General features: G+C 34.5%; 1 long non-coding RNA gene across 1 annotated transcript in view; it reads right to left on the bottom strand.

Moving 5' to 3' along the window:
• Positions 1-17,977, bottom strand: part of LOC134759294 (uncharacterized) — a 1,134,411-nt gene that overhangs the window by 716,651 nt on the left and 399,783 nt on the right. The window lies entirely within an intron of this gene.

Below are 17,977 nucleotides of genomic sequence, written 5' to 3' on the forward strand. Positions count from 1 at the left end.
TAGAGATCTGAAAAGGGTAGGAAAATCACAACAATAACAAGAAACAGCAACATGGATAAGCAAATCTCATTTAACATAAAGGCAAGATTGAACAGAGAGAAACATTGTACTGAAAGACCCACAAAAGAACTGATTTCAAATTGCTCTAATGTAAATTTCTGTGATTCTGTCAGCAGAAATTACGATAATGTGTGGCAGAACTACATTTGAGGTGTCAGTGGATATTTTTTCATTTTGGTGTCTGTCTCTGGCCTCTGCAATTGCAAAAGGTACAGCTAGACAAAAGGAACAAGTAAAGCTCCCTTATAAATTTGAAGATTCTTTAGCTTTCCACCATTTAAGTATTAAGTTCACGCTTCTTATCATAGCCTATAGATCATTCAAATGCAAATTCTTCATCTCATGTCCTGCTCTTCCCTCATATGGAGGCCCATCTGCAGCCACTCTAAATATGCAATGTACAAAACACATTGTGCTGCCTCAGGTCTCAGTGCCTTTCTTTGTATATGCAGTTTCCAAGACTTAGAACAATGTCCCTACAAAGCTTCCACACTGCAGCTTAGACCCAGGGCAAAAGCCACGTCTGTGCTTTGTGAGGACATTCTCCTCATTTCCCTAATTTCCTCTTCCCCCTTTTAAATTCGTATTTCCAAGGAGAAAGCAGAGTACTGTTTGGGAACCCAAAGCTATATATTTAAATTACGGATTTACTACTTATTGCAACAGAGAATGTAATCAAATTATTTAGTCAGAATTTCAGTTTACCTGCAAATAATGTAGAGCATGATGCAATGTAAATTATAGAGTTTTTTGGGTCTTAATGAAATATACAGATAAAATTCTTCATAGAGAGACTAATGCACAACAGATACTCAAGAAATAATGGTGCTCTTCCTTCACCCACTTCCCCCAACCTATGAGCTTGCTACAATAGCAAGTAACTCCTCCTGCTTCTGTATGTACATATTGACTACCTGAATTGTTAGGAGGCCTAATGAGGTGCTTATTATTAATAAGGAAGACTTATTTATCTTCCTACTGTAAATCTAGCAAAATACTGTATGTCTCCAATGTTTTTACTAAATATATCAAATAAACTAATGTTTTATTAACTATATAAAGTAAACTAGCCTTTTCCCCCAGGTTTTCTTTTGCTTTTTGCCCAAATGAATTCATATACTCAACATAAAATTAAAAAAACCCACAGATATAATTTCAAACCATTCTTTTACTTTAACATATTTCACTGTCCTTTTTGTTTCATGATCCTCTTAATTATTGCTGTGATGAGTGCTTATTATTTCATCAAGCTGATGTGTCATACTTTCACAACTTCTCAAATATTGTTGAGTGTTCAGCCTATTTCTTATTTTTCATTATTAAATGACACTGTAATGAGCATCTTCATGCATACCATACTGTTTTTTGAAAAATATTATTCATAAGATGAATAATATTCATATTCATTATCAAGATGCATTGGTGAGTCAAAGAAAGTGTGAACATCCTTCTGACTGTTGAAATAACTTTCCAAATTGCTTTCAATAAGATTTGCACAGTTCATTCTGTCACCAGTGAGGTGTGTGTATGCCAGTTTGCCATTTTTACCAAAATCTAGTAAATTTCCATTAGATCTTGCAGTAAGTAGACACCTACTGTTGCCCCCATCCTCCTATGGGGGCTACTCCTACCACTACTCCAACTATGTGACTCTAATTGGAAGTCATTTGCTTACTTTAACCCTGTCTTCTTAGGCAGAGTTAATTGCTCTAAGTACCAGCAACTGGGCCAATATTCCTCACTGAGCATTTTTCAAATTGATAATGAGATAGGGACTCAATTTCTTTCTTAGGCTATGAAATAAATGTTGTAAAGTTGGAACTCTTATGTTTCTCTCCCAGATGCTTAAAACTTAACAAATTTGGCTCTTTTTTTTTTTTCTTTCAATATCAAGTCAAATGCCACCTCCTCAGAGAGGACTTCTGTATGTACCCTATCTAAAGATGTCCCCCTGTTCTATCATTTTCAACTTATTCTCTGTCCTAGTAGTGTATTTTTATAGAACATAATAAAAATTACTTATTGCTAAACCATTTATTTTTTCTCTCCTTATCTCCATATTCCCCATGCTCTTCTGTAATAGATAGAAGAGGAGCTTCAGGAGAGCAGGTGACTTGTTCACTGCTTCATCCTTAGCACCTGGAAAAGTATCTTGTGCACAGTAGGGTGTCAATAACTATTTGTTGAATAAATATGTGAGATATTCAGTTCTATATCAATAAATCTGAGCTGAAATTACTTCACCAAAAGAATTCTGATTCTAATTGATACAGACCTAAAATGTAGCTTTGCTCAAAGACTATATCTGACTCAGTTTCTTTATTTGTCCGTGGCTTACACAGTAAAATTCAGGTAATGAAAGAATATAACCTCTTTTTCCAATGAGAAACTTGTGGGAACTTTTACAGAAAAAACAAACTCTCTTGTAATCAAGGCCTCTCACCAGGTTCCACCAGCCATTTGTCATGCCGTTAATTCTCTGCTCAATTTCATTTGGAGGAAAGGAGTTTTACAACAAGAGCTCATTGCAGAAATTAAAACTCAAACTGGTTGCCCCCTGTTCATTTGCCACACAACATAGGTTTCTGGTGACATTCAGCTAATTAATTTTCTTCATGATTAACTACCCGTTATACACGGCCATTATAATGGAAACACATTCAGCCTGTGCCGCACCCCTTACAAGCAAGGTGGTTGTGTAAAGGCTCATTAATGTAAGTGAGCTGGGGCAGTCTTCTTCTATGAAGTCAGAGTAAAATGGAGCTTGAAAAATATTGCTCAGAATCAAACAAATTGCTGAAACAAAAAACATGCTCTGCTGAACTGTAACATCATTTTTTTTTTAGGGTAGAAGGAAAAGTTACACAAAATTAGACAGTGAATGCAATATAGGCATTCTTTATTTTTATTCTTCCAGATGCACTGGAGGGATGGCAAAGGAAAAGAAGTTAAAACAACTGTCCAATTATTATTATTTTAAAATTAACACCCACTTGAATTTGTTTAACTTGTCAGAAGCCTCTGTAGAGTTTACACTGTGGAAAGCCTTTCACCATTGCTTAATCTGTAGTGACATCTGGTGGCCTGAATTACTCAAGTAGTTGGAATAAACACTTCATTATACATGTCTTTAAAGACTCCCTAGTGGATACATGTCCTTATTTGGCCACCATTAAAGATGCATTAATTTTTTCTTGGATTCTAATTTTGTGTGCATGTGACATGGGAGAGAATGAAGGTATAGCAAAACTAATATATGAAGACTACAGTAATGACTTACTTTCGTATTAAAATAAAAACAACTTTAAGATTCTTTTCCATTTTCAAAATTATTTTGTTTTACACATTATATTGAACTACATTATTAAATGCACTAAATCAGTAAAATATTTAATACCTATTAATCATCAAGGACTGTGAATACTCTACCTCTTCGAATTATGACTAATTCACTCAACAAATATTTTGTTGAACATCTAAGCTACATTATCAAAAAATCTACCTGTAAATAAATTTGATTACTCTTATTTTAATCAGTAGAGACATAAGTATGTGATCTCAATAGATTTCCTAGCATGCCGGTAAGTATTTTAACAGTCCCAAGCACATTTTTATCTTTTGCAGCCACTAACACGTCAAATATATTTTTTGAGTATTTGGCAATTATTGAAATATATTTGCCAATTGAATGACTACTGGTAGTATTGTATATTTCCTATAAATTAGTTGATTATTAATAGAATAATGAGGCAATATATTTTTCTACCATTCCCATTATCATTAAATTGATACCCTTTCAGTCTGGTTAAACAAATCAAGAACCTGGGACATACCTTTGATTCTTCTTTTTCCCACACTCTTAAATGCAATCCATTAATAATTTGTTACTTTTACTTCCTGAATAGATTTCAGACCTCTTGAAATATCTTCATTCATCATAAGTCTAGTGCCAGTTCCCATCATCTCTCAACATGACTACTTTCAGGGCTAATTTCCTCATATTTATGTTCATCCTTTCTCCAAACTCCTCCACATTGCAGCTAGAGTAATCTTCGAAACAAAACCATGTTAGGTCAATTTCCTTATTAAAGCCCTCCACTGGCTTCCCATTGCTCTTCATAAAAGATAAAACTCTTGACTGATGCATGGTCTTATTCAATCATACACCTTCAGCCTCAATTCACACAAGGGCCTTTAACTCTGTAAATACATCATGACTTTCCAAACCCCACAACCTTTGCACATGCTGTTTCTTCTTGAAGCACTTTTTTCATCTCTCTTTACCTAAAAAAAATCTTACTCATTTTTCATACATATGTTTGCAAGTTACTTCATATAAACCTCTCCCTGTCCAAGTTGACCTCTCCATGTGCATTTAAATTCCCCAAATGTATCAAGATGTACCTTTTTTCCTATTTACCAAAGTTGTAATCTCATATTTTTTGTAGAATTTGATTAATATATTCTTCCTCTCCTAGACCGTAACCCTCATAGGAAACAGAAATCTGTCTGTCTTAATAATCCTTGTATCCTTAGCACCAAAATCAGGAATTGACATATGCACTGCAGTTGCTCATGAAATATAGGCTAAAATAATAAAATATATATAGAGAGAGATAGATATACATATATGTAATTAATAGGCTGGGTGTTGGAGTTGAACATGCTTGAGTTCAAATGTTGGCACTGCTGTTTTTTTAGTTCTATGAAACATGACACATTACTTCTGAGCCTCTGACTCCTCACCTGCAATTAGGTTTAATAATATTTACCTCAAAGGGCTGTAGTGAGGATAAAACTAAATAATGGATTTGTGAATGCAAAGTCTTTGGCAATGATAGTTACACGATAAGTGGCAATTAGTATTATTATTATTAGTAGTAGTAGCAGTAGTTGTAGTATTGATGCATATCTAAAGAAAAATGCCTCAAATTATAGGGTATGGGCACTCTCAGCTGCCTTTGTGATTTTGTAGGGCTTGTCAGCAGGGCCTTAGAGAAGTTTATCTGAGAAACTCTACACTTCACAGCAATCTTTTCTTAGGAGATGGAAAGCATGGAAGAAAGGTGGTAGAGCAACAAGAGTAGTAGCCAGAAATTCTACCTGAGAAGTAGAGTATAATAATAGGGAGGTGCAAGAAGCAGGTGAATTATCATTTTACACACACACATATATTCGTGTATGTACTCATCTTTAACTAACCATGACAGCTTTAGGAGACATTGCTCTAGAAAAAGTATTTGTCAAAGAAGAATGGATGCTGCTCTTGCAAGGCTGAAGGCTTCAGATTACTGAAAACCATGGAAGAAGACCTCAGAGGTAAGAGATTCCCAAACTAGAGACAGGTGATAAAGGAGCAAGTTACACTTTCAGATTTCAAACATTAGGTTGGGAACTTGGGCCAGGGAATCTCTACCTGCATCCTTATGTGTGTGTGTGTGTGTATGTGTATCTGTGCATGTGAGCATGTATGTGCATATATATATATGTCTGTTTTAATAATCATTTTGTGTATATATATATGCAAAAGTACATTACAAATTATTCAGATTTAGATGTTTCCTTTGAGATTGTCTGTTTTTCTTGTTTTTTTGTATTCTGTGATAAAAAACATTGTTTAAAGATATATATATTGGACTATTTAGAAAAACATAGTAACAATATGAAAGGGTTAGATCTACTGTACATGCTTTAAAGGTATAAGAGTATAAGAACCACAATAAATTGTGATAGATATATTTATGCTTGACTCTATATTCTTCTTTCCACACTTCATTTTGGGATTTGTCCTGGTGTGTTCAAAGGTATATTATAAAAGCAAAAATGGAAAAAAGCCTGGCCACCCACAAAGATAAACCAGGGGAGAGAGAAAACATAATATACTAATTTAAAAATCAATTACTGTGGTTTTTAGTTGAGAGGGCACAAAAAAAAAAAACACATGTCTAAACCCCAACTTTTACCAATGGAAATAGAGTCTCTAGGGTATAAAGCTAGGGTGACTCCACTTTGAAGAAGTTCCTCAGTAATTTTAATGAGCATCTTTGTTTGAGAACGTAGAAGTAAAGGCCAGAAGAATTGAGTCTAGTGGGAATTATTTTCCTACCAGTTTCTTTGGTGCTTTTCAAATACATTATGGATTTTTTTATTTCTACATATTTTATTCTTGATGTTCCCTCAGTAGCCATTCTATTTTCCTCTCACCAGGGCTTTAAAACATCCTTTTTCTGTAAAGATTTCCTACATTCTTTAATCAGAATGAATCCTCACCTTTCTCTGTGGCTTTTGTCTTTTGATATCATTACAGCAATCATTCTACTCTGCCTCACAATTCTTATTAGTGTATCGTTTGATTGTATGCTCATGTCAGGTATATCCCACCAGACCTCTGGCACAGGGCTTTGAGCACACAAAGTGCTCAATTAATGCTTTTTTTAAAAGAATGAATAAATATTTTCCATTTTCAAATTTATATTTAATGAAGTATAGCATATGAAGTATAACATAACATATATAACATATACTGTCTAGATGTTGGACTCTAGATTTAGAATGACAGGAGGCTTATACCAGTTTGGCCATCTATTAAACACCTCAGTGCCTCAGTTTTCTTATGTGGAAAATAAAGACTATAGTATCTCTAACTCAAAGGGCTGTTAGAAATACTAAACGTTAACATATTTAAGATGCTTAGATGGGCACTTGGCATGTAGAAAGCATTCAGTGAATGTTGGCTATGTCGATTGGATCACCAATCTGCAGAGACATTGCTCTGCTCTCTGTCATAATCAAAACAACTGGAGAGTACTTACAGTGTCTCTTCTTTTTCTCAGTATATATTACATTATAATAAAGTAAAATCTCAAATTGATATTATCTCTTCTTAAGGAATGTAAGTGCTTGCTAGAGATACATTAACCTTAAACTCAGGCGGCATTATCCTACTTAATATTTATTAAACACCTAATGTGGAATATATAGCATACAAAAGACATGGAGAGAGCATGAATTTGGAAGAGACCCACCTAATGTTTTCCTCTGGCTGCATTGGCATTTTAATCAAGCATTTCAACAGGCAGTCCAGGGCTGATATTCTGAAACCACACAGCTTCTGTGAATAATAGCAGTCTCTCACAAGTCCCATCTAAAGTAATTTGAGAGGAGGCTAAATGTAGTAAGAAAGCCTGAGTTGCATGGAAATGTACCTGAGTTTGAGATCAAGATCTAAAGTTGACTTTATAACTTTGAACAAGTTATTTAACCACCCTGAGGCGCTAGTTATTTCACCTTTAAAACTGAGATTATAATATTCAAATGGCAGGGATAGTGCATAGTGGATAGTAAAAGCCATTGTTATTATTTTTCAGTCAATTAATATGTTTTTGAAATACTATGCTTATAATTCCAGTGTTCTGGGAACTCATCTTAGGTTATCAGAATTAATTTAATGTTTGCATGGGGAATTAAAGTTGCTCAGAACCACAAAATCTCATATTGGTCATAGAAATGGTTGGCAGCTACACAAAAACCAACTTCAAAGCCCTTTGCATTAATAGCACAGAGTCTGGTTATGGGGTGAGGCTGACGTAGCTCCCATCCATAATAAATGGCATGCAGGGCAAAGAAGAATAATCACCCTTGCAGTCACTGGCTTTGTAAGGTGCCTAACCTTTCTGCTTGAGAGATTTCTTTGCCAATGCATATTTAGAGGAGTGAGAACTGAAAAGAAGATGAAAGCACATCAAACATTTATCTCAAGAGTTTCATTTTCTAAGAAATAGCAGGTGTGTCATACGATTTCTCAGAGGGGCAAACACTCCTCTAAAGCCTCTCTGGTACTCACGGAGATGGATGGCATGGAGTATGTAGCGTGGGATGAATAGCTGAAGATAAATATTCTATTTAGAGAAAATGGGGCCAGGTAGTCCATTTCTCACTGACTAAAAGTCTCAGAAACAGTTAAATTATTGTGAACAAAACAAAAGAGAAAAATCCTATAGCAGGCAGTATTAAAAATGACGTAAACTCAAGCTATAATATCTTTAAATCACGCTATTGAAAATCAAGCAACAATTGCCTCCATCTGAGACTTGTATCTTCTCTCTCCTGGGTGCCTCCACCCCCCCACTGATACAAGCACATCCATACATTCATAAAAATGGAAAACACTTAAGCACGCTGCTGCTGCTGTCACTATTTTTTAATATTTATTTTTGCTATTAAATATGCTCAGTACCCACATATATAAAAAGAATAACATATTTAAAATGTCTCCAGTACAAAGTGTTTTTAATTATTTTGTAACAAATAAAGCATCCTTCCATATATGTAGAGCAATGGTTGTCAAATGTATTTTATCTGTGGATTTCCTTCAAATAATAATTTTAATAGGCAATGTTTTCTGTACACTTATCTACTAACTAAATGTCATTCTAATTTCTTTCCAGGAACTAAATTATCTCACCCTCAGATTTTTATGAGATGAGACTATCAGCTGCTTTTAAAAAATTATAAATGAAGAAACTGAGGCTGTGAGAGATGAAATATCCTAGAGTTAAATAGCTAGTAAGCACTGAAGCTAAGACTTGAACCCAGACCCCAAACAGTCTATTTCTAGAAACTTTACTCCTAACACTACCTGGCCTAAAAAAGGTAAAAGCAGAGAGGTGCTGATCAATTTATTTATTCAACAAATGATTATTACTACTATGAATTATGCTGGTGTTTTTATTAGAAGTAGAGCAATGTGTACAACCTTGTTCTTCTGAGGCTTGCATTACTGTAAAAAAACAGACAATGAAACTAGCAAGAAATGGTCAAAGAAAGAAATGCATAGTAATTGTGATAATCAACTCTGAATTCTTATTTCAGATGTGTTTTTCTATACCCCAGTGATTCCTAATACAATATATATATAGTTCTATGATTCACCAAGTTTAGTCCCCAAATGTTAGAATCATTTATAACTCAAATGCAATAAAAAATTTTGTCAGCTCTATAATTATTGAAATTACAACTTCAATACAAATGGAAAATTTGTATTTTCAATCGGATGCTTTCTCAGTGCCTCTATAACACAATTCTAAAACAGGCCACAGCCACGTCTCACCTAGATCATTCTCTAATCTCCCATTGCCCTTCATGCCTTCCCTCTTTCCCTCTTCTGACATTTCTTTCTGTATTTAATGGGACACAGAGTTCTGCTTAGTCTACCTTCTGAATCACAGTCAATCTGCATTTTCCTTGTTTTTGCCCTAATTCAGGTCCACATCTTCGACTCTGTCAGAGCTAAGTCAAGGACTGTGGATCACTGCGAAGCTTAAGTGTTACTATATTAGATTGGTAAGAAAGTAATTGTGGTTTTTGCCATTAAACGAGTGGGAAAGCTGCAATTACTTTTGCACCAACCTATTATAAATTTTCCAGAAATATATGTGCAGGTAAAACACTGAAGTTTTCATAGATGCAACTACCACCAAGTGGGAATAAGGAAAAAACATATATTTAAATGGTCTTCTAACTTGAAAAGGTAGGAACCACTGACTTAGACCTCTTGACTAATGGCCCTCAGTTCTTGTTTGACCCTTTTTACATCCATTGCATATTTTCTTCATTCACAACACTGTTCTCTTTCAAGTGCAGAGACCTGATACAGTCACTAGTGTGCTAAAACATTGATGTCTTTCTATTTTTTAAGGTAAAACATCATAACTCCTTAGCCTGTTGCAGTAAGTGCTTTGGGATCCTTTTTTTTACGCCATGCTCTCATTCTTGCACCCTTCCTAAGTTCATTATTATATCTGTAAATTTGCTGCTCATTAAATATAAAATTAAATCTTCATAAGGTTTTAATTCATGATTTAGCTCTAATATTTTTGTAATTTTTAAAATCTTTTTGACAAAATATTTCAAGACCCAGCTCAACTACTATAATACTTATATGAAGACTTCCTCATGCCTTCTAGACAGATTAATTATTCTATCAGATATGCTTCTATAGTACATAGTAAGTGCTAACAAAATTAGATATATAATTGTTTCCTCCTGATAGAAAAATCTAAGAGAAGGAACTTTGAAAATTGAAAGTATCTCTGGACTCTAGCATATATTCTGATGCTTAATTGGAATGTAAATATTTGGTATGTAAATAATACCTATACTTATGTTACTCAAATTCAGACTGATAAAGTATGCAAACTATGTACTTTCAAATATCATCCCCTTTTCAATTCTTGCTTACAAATTTTGAAAGCAAGTATATTAATATTTATTAATATTAATGCCTTAACAACTCTTGATTCATATTCATTCTTAATTAGGGTAAATAGCCTCCTATTTGTTCATCTTGCCTTAGGCTTACCCTTCCCCCTTTCAGTCTCTACTTTATAGCCAAGAGCTATTCCAAAATCAAAAGTCTAATTATGTTCTTCCCTTGCTTAAATCTCTGTAATGACTGTGTGTGTCCGTGATAAAGTTCAAATTCTTTGCCGTGGCTTGCCAGATCTTTCCATTCTAGCCCTACAAATCTCTTCAGTCCTATCTCTCTGCATTCTCAACTCAATCTAACTAAAACCCCTAAAATGTCATTTTGCACTCTACACCTGTCATCACTTGTTTCAGTTTCCTTTTTAGCATAGACCTTTTTGAATGTTGCTTATTCTATACCTCTTTTGTAAATATCCCCTATCATCTCCTTTCAGTTCTTTGGTGTCCTTTCAGGTTAGGGATTGGCTTAAATGTCAACTAGCCCTATATGCCTTTCTTCACCAACTCAACACTCTTTCCTCCTGCAACACAAGGTTGCTATCTTTCCTCTGGCTGCCATCACTGGTTTTGCTCCTATCATAGCACTCTCCCGGGTTCACTTTTATCTCCTATTTAACTGTGTGCATATTTCACCAAACTTCAGAATCTTTAAGTTCTTAAAAAATCCGATTTATCATAGTGTCTCCAGAACCTGGCATAGCAGGTATTAAGTAAATAGTTGTTGAGTGAATGAATGTAAATTATTGTTCAGACTGTAGATTCATCCAGAATATTAAGATCAATGTGAAATCTTAGAAAATATAAATCTCAAGCTGGTTCCATGTATTCTAAGTGAGAAAGAGTCTTAAGTCAAAGATGATTCTGAGGATTTGACTGGAAGAAAGGGGTTTAACTCGGAGAAAAAGGAATATTCATGGTGAATCAGACCTTAGGAAACCAATCTGGCTTAATAAGTCCTAATCATTTTAGAGTGAAAACCTGATACCCCCCAGATAAGCCAAGTAAGAATGTGTTGGCTTTCTTTATTATAAAGGAAAGAAGACAGATTTGCAAAGGCGGAAACAAAGATTACATGCAACCTGAATTGAGCATATGAACTTGAACAAGTCATTCCCCCTCTTTTGTCCTGTTTCAGCCACAAAGTAAGGGAGAAAGTTGAATTTTTTTCCAGGGTTTCTGATGACTGAATTTTGTTTAATGAGTAAGAAAACAGTCCTCATCTGCTATTATCTACTATTCAAAATCCCCTTCAAGGTTTGTCATTTTCCCTTCTGAGGCATTCTCTACAAAACCAAAATTTTGGTTTATAAAATGAAAACAAGTAATCATATCACTGATTATTTATAAATTCTAACAATGCACCTACATCTCTTTGATGCTCCAGCTTAGGCATGGACCTACATCTGATCGATCAGATAATTTGTCTTCTCCCCATCAGATTAGTCCATGACTCAGGCCAGGCCAATGAGCATCAGCTTAGGACTTTGGCCAGGTTGATTAGAAAATAGATGTTTTCTTCCCACTAGTCATGCCAGGCTGGTAGAATATAAGCTTCAAAGCGTAGGTCTGTGCAAATGATAAGAGCCAGTCTGTAAAGAAAGATGATACAAAGGAGAGCAGCGCAGGGAGAGAGGAGGAGAATAAGGTCTACTCCTGATACTACTGCTTGAGTCCCTGGGTTTAGTCAAGTGCTGGTGCTATATTGTGGTTGTGCAGTTTTCAGTTATTGTGAGTTAGCTTACTCTCATCTTAATAGCCCTATTATATTAAATTTATGTTTTTAGGTGAATCTCTTAACATCTGTGTGAGGTTACCATGTAACAATGGAAAAAAATGCCACTTCTTTCAAGGTTGTTAAAATAATGTATGAGACATTGAATAGCATAATATGTTGATGTAAACCAAGCTTTCTAAAATGCTACCTTTCTTTCCTTTCTTGTCTGAATATATATAATTTTGGTGGTTCTATTATCCTTTCCATGGTAAGTCAAATTACTGTCTACATTATCAAATAAGTAAATTTCCAGGACAAAATATGTGGTTACAGTGTAGGATGAAAAGTTTATTTATGTGAATAAAGAAAGGTTTCACAAACTGGAGATGTGCTTGGGTTCTACAGTCCTCTAATCCTGACGGTCTGTTGCTGAATGCTCTTTATATATACTATCATATTTAATCTTCAGAATTATCCTCTGGAGGTCTTCTATTATGGCTGTTTTTACATGATAAAACTACATTAGTTTCCTTACCTTTTCCAGCTTTTAGATCCTGCTGGCATTCCTTGGTCTCATGGTTCTACATCAACCTGACTTCTGCTTCTGTCATTTCTCTGATGCTGAAGACTCTTGCCTACCACTTATAAGGAATGTTCTGATTACATTGGGACCACTCAGATAATCCAGGATAATCATCCCGTCTTAAGACCCTTAATTCAATCACATCTGCAATGTCCCTTTTGGCATGTAAGGCAACACATTCCCAGGTTCCAGGGATTAGTATGTGGACATCTTGGATAGGAGGCATTGCTGACATACTATATAAGTCAATCCTTACAGAAATTAAAGGGCATGTTCAAAGCTACACAGACGGTTACTGTGAAGGCTTGGTTTCAATTTCATTGAGGACTGTTTGATTCCAAAGTGCACATTCTTATCTACCATCTCTGTGATATGGAGACACTGCTTTATGGCATACTCCCTGACGCTATAAAAATATAGAAAACAATGTGGATTTACTCTATTGTCAGTCTCAGAAATAGTTTGTTTGGTCCTGCCTGAAGCCTTTTTCTCAGTCATAAGCTGCAGCAAAGTGAATCTGTTGCGTGGAAAAGTGCATCTGTGTGCTTCCTCCGGGCAGTTGCAAGACATTTGTGTCCTTATGATTTACATTGTATACAAATCTTGGTATCCAGTTAGTTTCCTGTTGGCAAAATAACTTTGCTATATACATCGTTCTTATCTTAAATGTTTATGAATATCAGTCAGTCAACAAGCATTTATCGAGCGCCTAAAAAAGCACTTCATATAAATCAATGTGTTATAACTCAATAAGATAATCACTCAAATGTCACCAATGAAAGTACCATTCCTCAGATGAAAATTTTCAGAAATGTACAGATTGTGAAAGTCCAAAAGACAGAGTTACTCCATGGCCAAATTATCCTTAAGGAACTGCAACGTTAAAAGAGCCTGCGATGACTCTGTCTCTATCTTTCTATCTATCTATCTATCTATCTATCTATCTATCTATCCATCCATCCATCAATCAATCATCTATCTACTTACCTACCTACCTATCCATCCATCCCCCAATACACACACACTCACACACACACATATGTGTCCATGTGTAAAATATTTTCAGTGAATCAGGACTTTAGTTTTTTTTTTTAATTTTTATATAGAACACCCAGCAGAGTGATATGACCACAGTCAGTAAATAATTCAAAAAATATTTGCCAAAATAGCACCTATTATAAGTTGGACTCCAAAGTACAAAAGTGCTCTCTAACATTGAAGATGTCACAGTCTTGAACAGAGACCAAAATGCTGAATTACATTATTGAAGGTATTCTTATTTAACGGCTCTTTTACACAGTATCCAATATGACTAGAATGTTCTCTCCAACCTCTTTTTCTAGTTAACTCATATCAATGGTTCAGGTGTCACCTTCTTTGAATTACTCTATTTTTAATACAATGTAGATGTCCTATTTACATGATTCCAGTGCACTCAATACTTGCCTCTATAGTGACACAAATGACCAAATTATCTTGCTATTGATTTGTGTTTTCTACTCTACAAAGGCCTGCATGAAGTCAAAACTATGTCTTAGCTACTGTTTCCCAGTCCCCAACCTGGAGGCCAGCTCATATTAAAGAGAAAGTGCTATGGGAGCTAGAAGATAAAAGGTCTAATACTGAGTAGAGGCATTTGAAAAATGAGTTTTCTGCAGTGATGCAACTTTCAATGCAAGTACTACTCAGAACTATATTCCTGCTTCCCCTAAGTTGTAAAAGCTCCTCTCTGTTACTGAGATTAGTTCAGAATGAGGAAATCAATGTTTTCCTTAAATGGAAGCATATAGATTGTATGTGTAATTCTTCATGGGTAGTAGTGAAAAGTGAAAAGAGAAGTTAAGCTTTTGAAATCAGCAAGACTCTACTGTATGTGGAAAATATCACTGGCAGCTGCATGGCAGCCCTCACTCTTTATGGATTTGGATTTGGAGAGCCAAGGGAATCCACATAGGTAAGCTCCATCTATTCCAGTTCTGGGTGTCGAAATGCACTTCTAATAAGATATTCTCTATCCCTGATTAAAGAAATTAAGACTTTACTATAACTGCCTTGTAGAGTGTGTGTATGTGTGTGTGCACACGCATGCACGTGCAGGTGTGTGTCTGGTGAGGGGGAGAGAAGAGGCACTGTTTGGTCTCTATCTGCCGAATTTGGAATGATGCAGAAAGTCAGGGGAAGTTTTACAAAGGAAATAACATTTGAACAAGAAATTCTTTAGAAGGCTAGAATTTTGCCTAGTGTGGGACTAGCTATAAGAGCCTTTGAGGTGAAAGGAAAATGTATAAAACCACGGTGAGCTTGGGAAAAAGGAGACAAAAAATGTCTAGAGCATAAAATGAAATTGGAGCTGGTAGGTGGAGAATAGGAAGGTAAGTTTGGAGAGGTACGTTGGCTTTTGACATTGAATGGCCTTGAATGCCAGTTTCAAAAGTAAATATCAGCAGGAAATGGCATAAAATCAGTTTTAATGGAATAATTATTTAATATATTAATGAGTAGTATCATTTAGGGGTGAATGTTGTTTTGTGGGTTCTTCATGCCCCTTTAGGTCTAGCTACTTCATCTTTGTCAGAATACAGTCTTTGCAATTTTCTATGCCGAAATATTCATGAGAAACTTCACAATATATAATGTAAAATTATTCAGGAATCAGTTAAAGAGCTACCTCATTCATGACACAAGTCCAAATTCTCACTCGTTAAATCTTCACTAGTCATCTATTTCAAATTTCGGAAACATCATAATTTATATTAGAGTTAATCTTGTTTATATCTGTCTCTCCTACTAGAATAAAAACTCCTTGATCATGAAAGATACGTCTAATTTCACCAACTCCCACAACAATGGTAATAATAATAACTGTCGCCAATAAGTATATAATGTTTACTGTGTGATAGGAACCTCTCCAAGCAGAATACAAGGATTCAGTCTTTCCATACTTTGAGACGATGAAAATGTGTCATAGAGAGACACAAGTTTGTATACCTTGTATATACCAGAATTTTCAATTAGAAATTCTGGATCTGGTGTCTTTACTATTAAACATATGCAATACTGCTCCTTTACTGAAACTAAGTATGGTGCTTTGTATAATTTAATTACGCTATTACTATTTTCTTTTTACCCAGAGTCTTACTTCAAAAATATACTCCATTAATTTATTAAATCAACAAATATTTATTAAGGTACTTTCTTTTTGCTTAGGGTTCTGCACCAAACCAGGGTGTCAGCCAAAACGTCACTTATAAGTACACTTTACTCATTTATAGCAGTTATCAATCTCCAAATTATGTCTTCATAGTTTTTAATGACTAATGTAAACCTGAAGCAGTGTTGATTATTTTAGTGCATTGATTCATCCTTTTAGACTTGTTACTGACAAGCAGCATTATGAAGAAAATGAATTTTAGTAAGAGTTGAGTGGCTGGGAAATTTTAACAAATGACTTTAGACAAATGATTTCCTTGTTTATCAGGGTAGATGTATCAGAATCCAAACCAGTGAGAAATTCTTACATTACAGGAGGGAATACTTTTAGGCCCAGGAGCAAGCCTTTGATGCAACAAATGTTGAGATTTGAATTCATCATGTTATAACAGTTTGGAAAATAGCTGCTTACCTATAAAAGTTAAATTTACTCTTTTATCCATTCACATGAATTGCTTGAGTCATGTCAATCTGTTTGTCATGTTTCCAGTGTAGTACCACAAATATTATTTTTTTCTCCTGATTCAACATTTAGATTTGAATGTTTTATATGCATTTCTTAATATGGCATTAAATGAAATGCAGAAATACTGGTAACTAAAAACAGTTGTCCTTCTGAGATACAGGAGGTGAAGGATTCAAAACATGAGGCTGCTACTCTGGACCCATTAAATGTTCAGCATTCAATAGCTGTTTAATGTCACCAATGTAGCTAGTTAATGACTAGTTCTTCCCATACTAGCTTTCAAAAGTTCCATTATAACATTTTTTTGTGGTCTTCTGTACTATGGTTCTCTCTAATGTGACAGCCAATCAAATAGTGTCCAGTTAAGGCAACAAACAGATACACTAAATATTTTCAAAAAAAGTGCTAACATGTTTTACACTTTTAAAAAATAACATTAATGTTAAAATCTACTAAATAAATATATAATCACATGGCCTAACTTTCCATTTTTCAGATCGCATATTCACAAAAAAAACTAGTTTTTATGGTGAGTTGATCTCTCACTTTGCAACCCCTGCATTTTCTACTAATTGCTTTCATTTATTTCTTTCTTCCCTTTTATTTATCCTAATGTTTCTCGGTTTGCATAGGACATTTTAAAAGTTCACAATGCTTTTACTTCAGCCTGTTCTCACCTGATACCTAGAATGTAGATTATAATTGCTCGACATTATCATATTTGCCAGTGGTGATATCAGGTAGCATTGTCTCAATAACCAAATGAATGCTTAAAGGAGATGCTATGGGAGAACAAATGTACTTTTTTATAGAATGGCAACAAGCAGATAAGGTAATATATAATGCGTGTCACATATTTTATTTCAAATCATCAGATAACATTGTCTCTGCTATTTCAAATGTAAATGATAAAATGACAAATAATAAAAAATATATAGCTAAGATGTCTGCCTAAATTAAAAATACATTTAGACATTAATGGAAATTACATTTTCTGAATCATAATTTTAAAAAGTATATATATAATTTTATTTCCAATGACATTCCCAAGATATTATGTGATATTCAGTTAAGTATTTTATTATTCAATGAACAAGTGCAAACACCAACCATACCTCTTGAACAACCTACCAGATGTTATTCATCACTTAAGTAAAGAATACTATCCTTTCTGTTGTACTGGCACTCAGCTAAGTTATAAAGATCCATAGGAGCTTCCAGAGAATATATAAATTATTAAATCAGAAAATAATCTAGATTTCCCTAGGTTTATGCTAAAACCCATAACTTTGCAATTATGGTTATTGCAACTTGAATGATATGTGAATAACAAAAGAAAATACCATCTGCCATTAAAATTATTAACTCTCAAAAAATGTGTATTTTAAAATTAACTCCCAAATAAAACTCACAGATTCTAGCAACCTTGACAATTATTAACAATTGAATTTAAAATGTATCGAAAAACATAATTGATATATAACTCATTTTTAAATATGCATGCTGCAAACTTAGCAAACCTAATGCTTTGGTGCATAAAGGAAACAAAAATGTCATCCATTCAAATTCTAGAACAAAAATAAATCATTTATTTCCGTATTTCTATGGAATAAGGTAGAAACCACACATAAGAAGAATGAATTTCAGAGGTATGTTCCATCGTTTTCATGAAGTACTA

This window comes from Gorilla gorilla, chromosome 9 (genome assembly GCF_029281585.2).
Source record: "Gorilla gorilla gorilla isolate KB3781 chromosome 9, NHGRI_mGorGor1-v2.1_pri, whole genome shotgun sequence".
In the NCBI taxonomy this organism is placed as follows: Eukaryota; Metazoa; Chordata; class Mammalia; order Primates; family Hominidae; genus Gorilla; species Gorilla gorilla.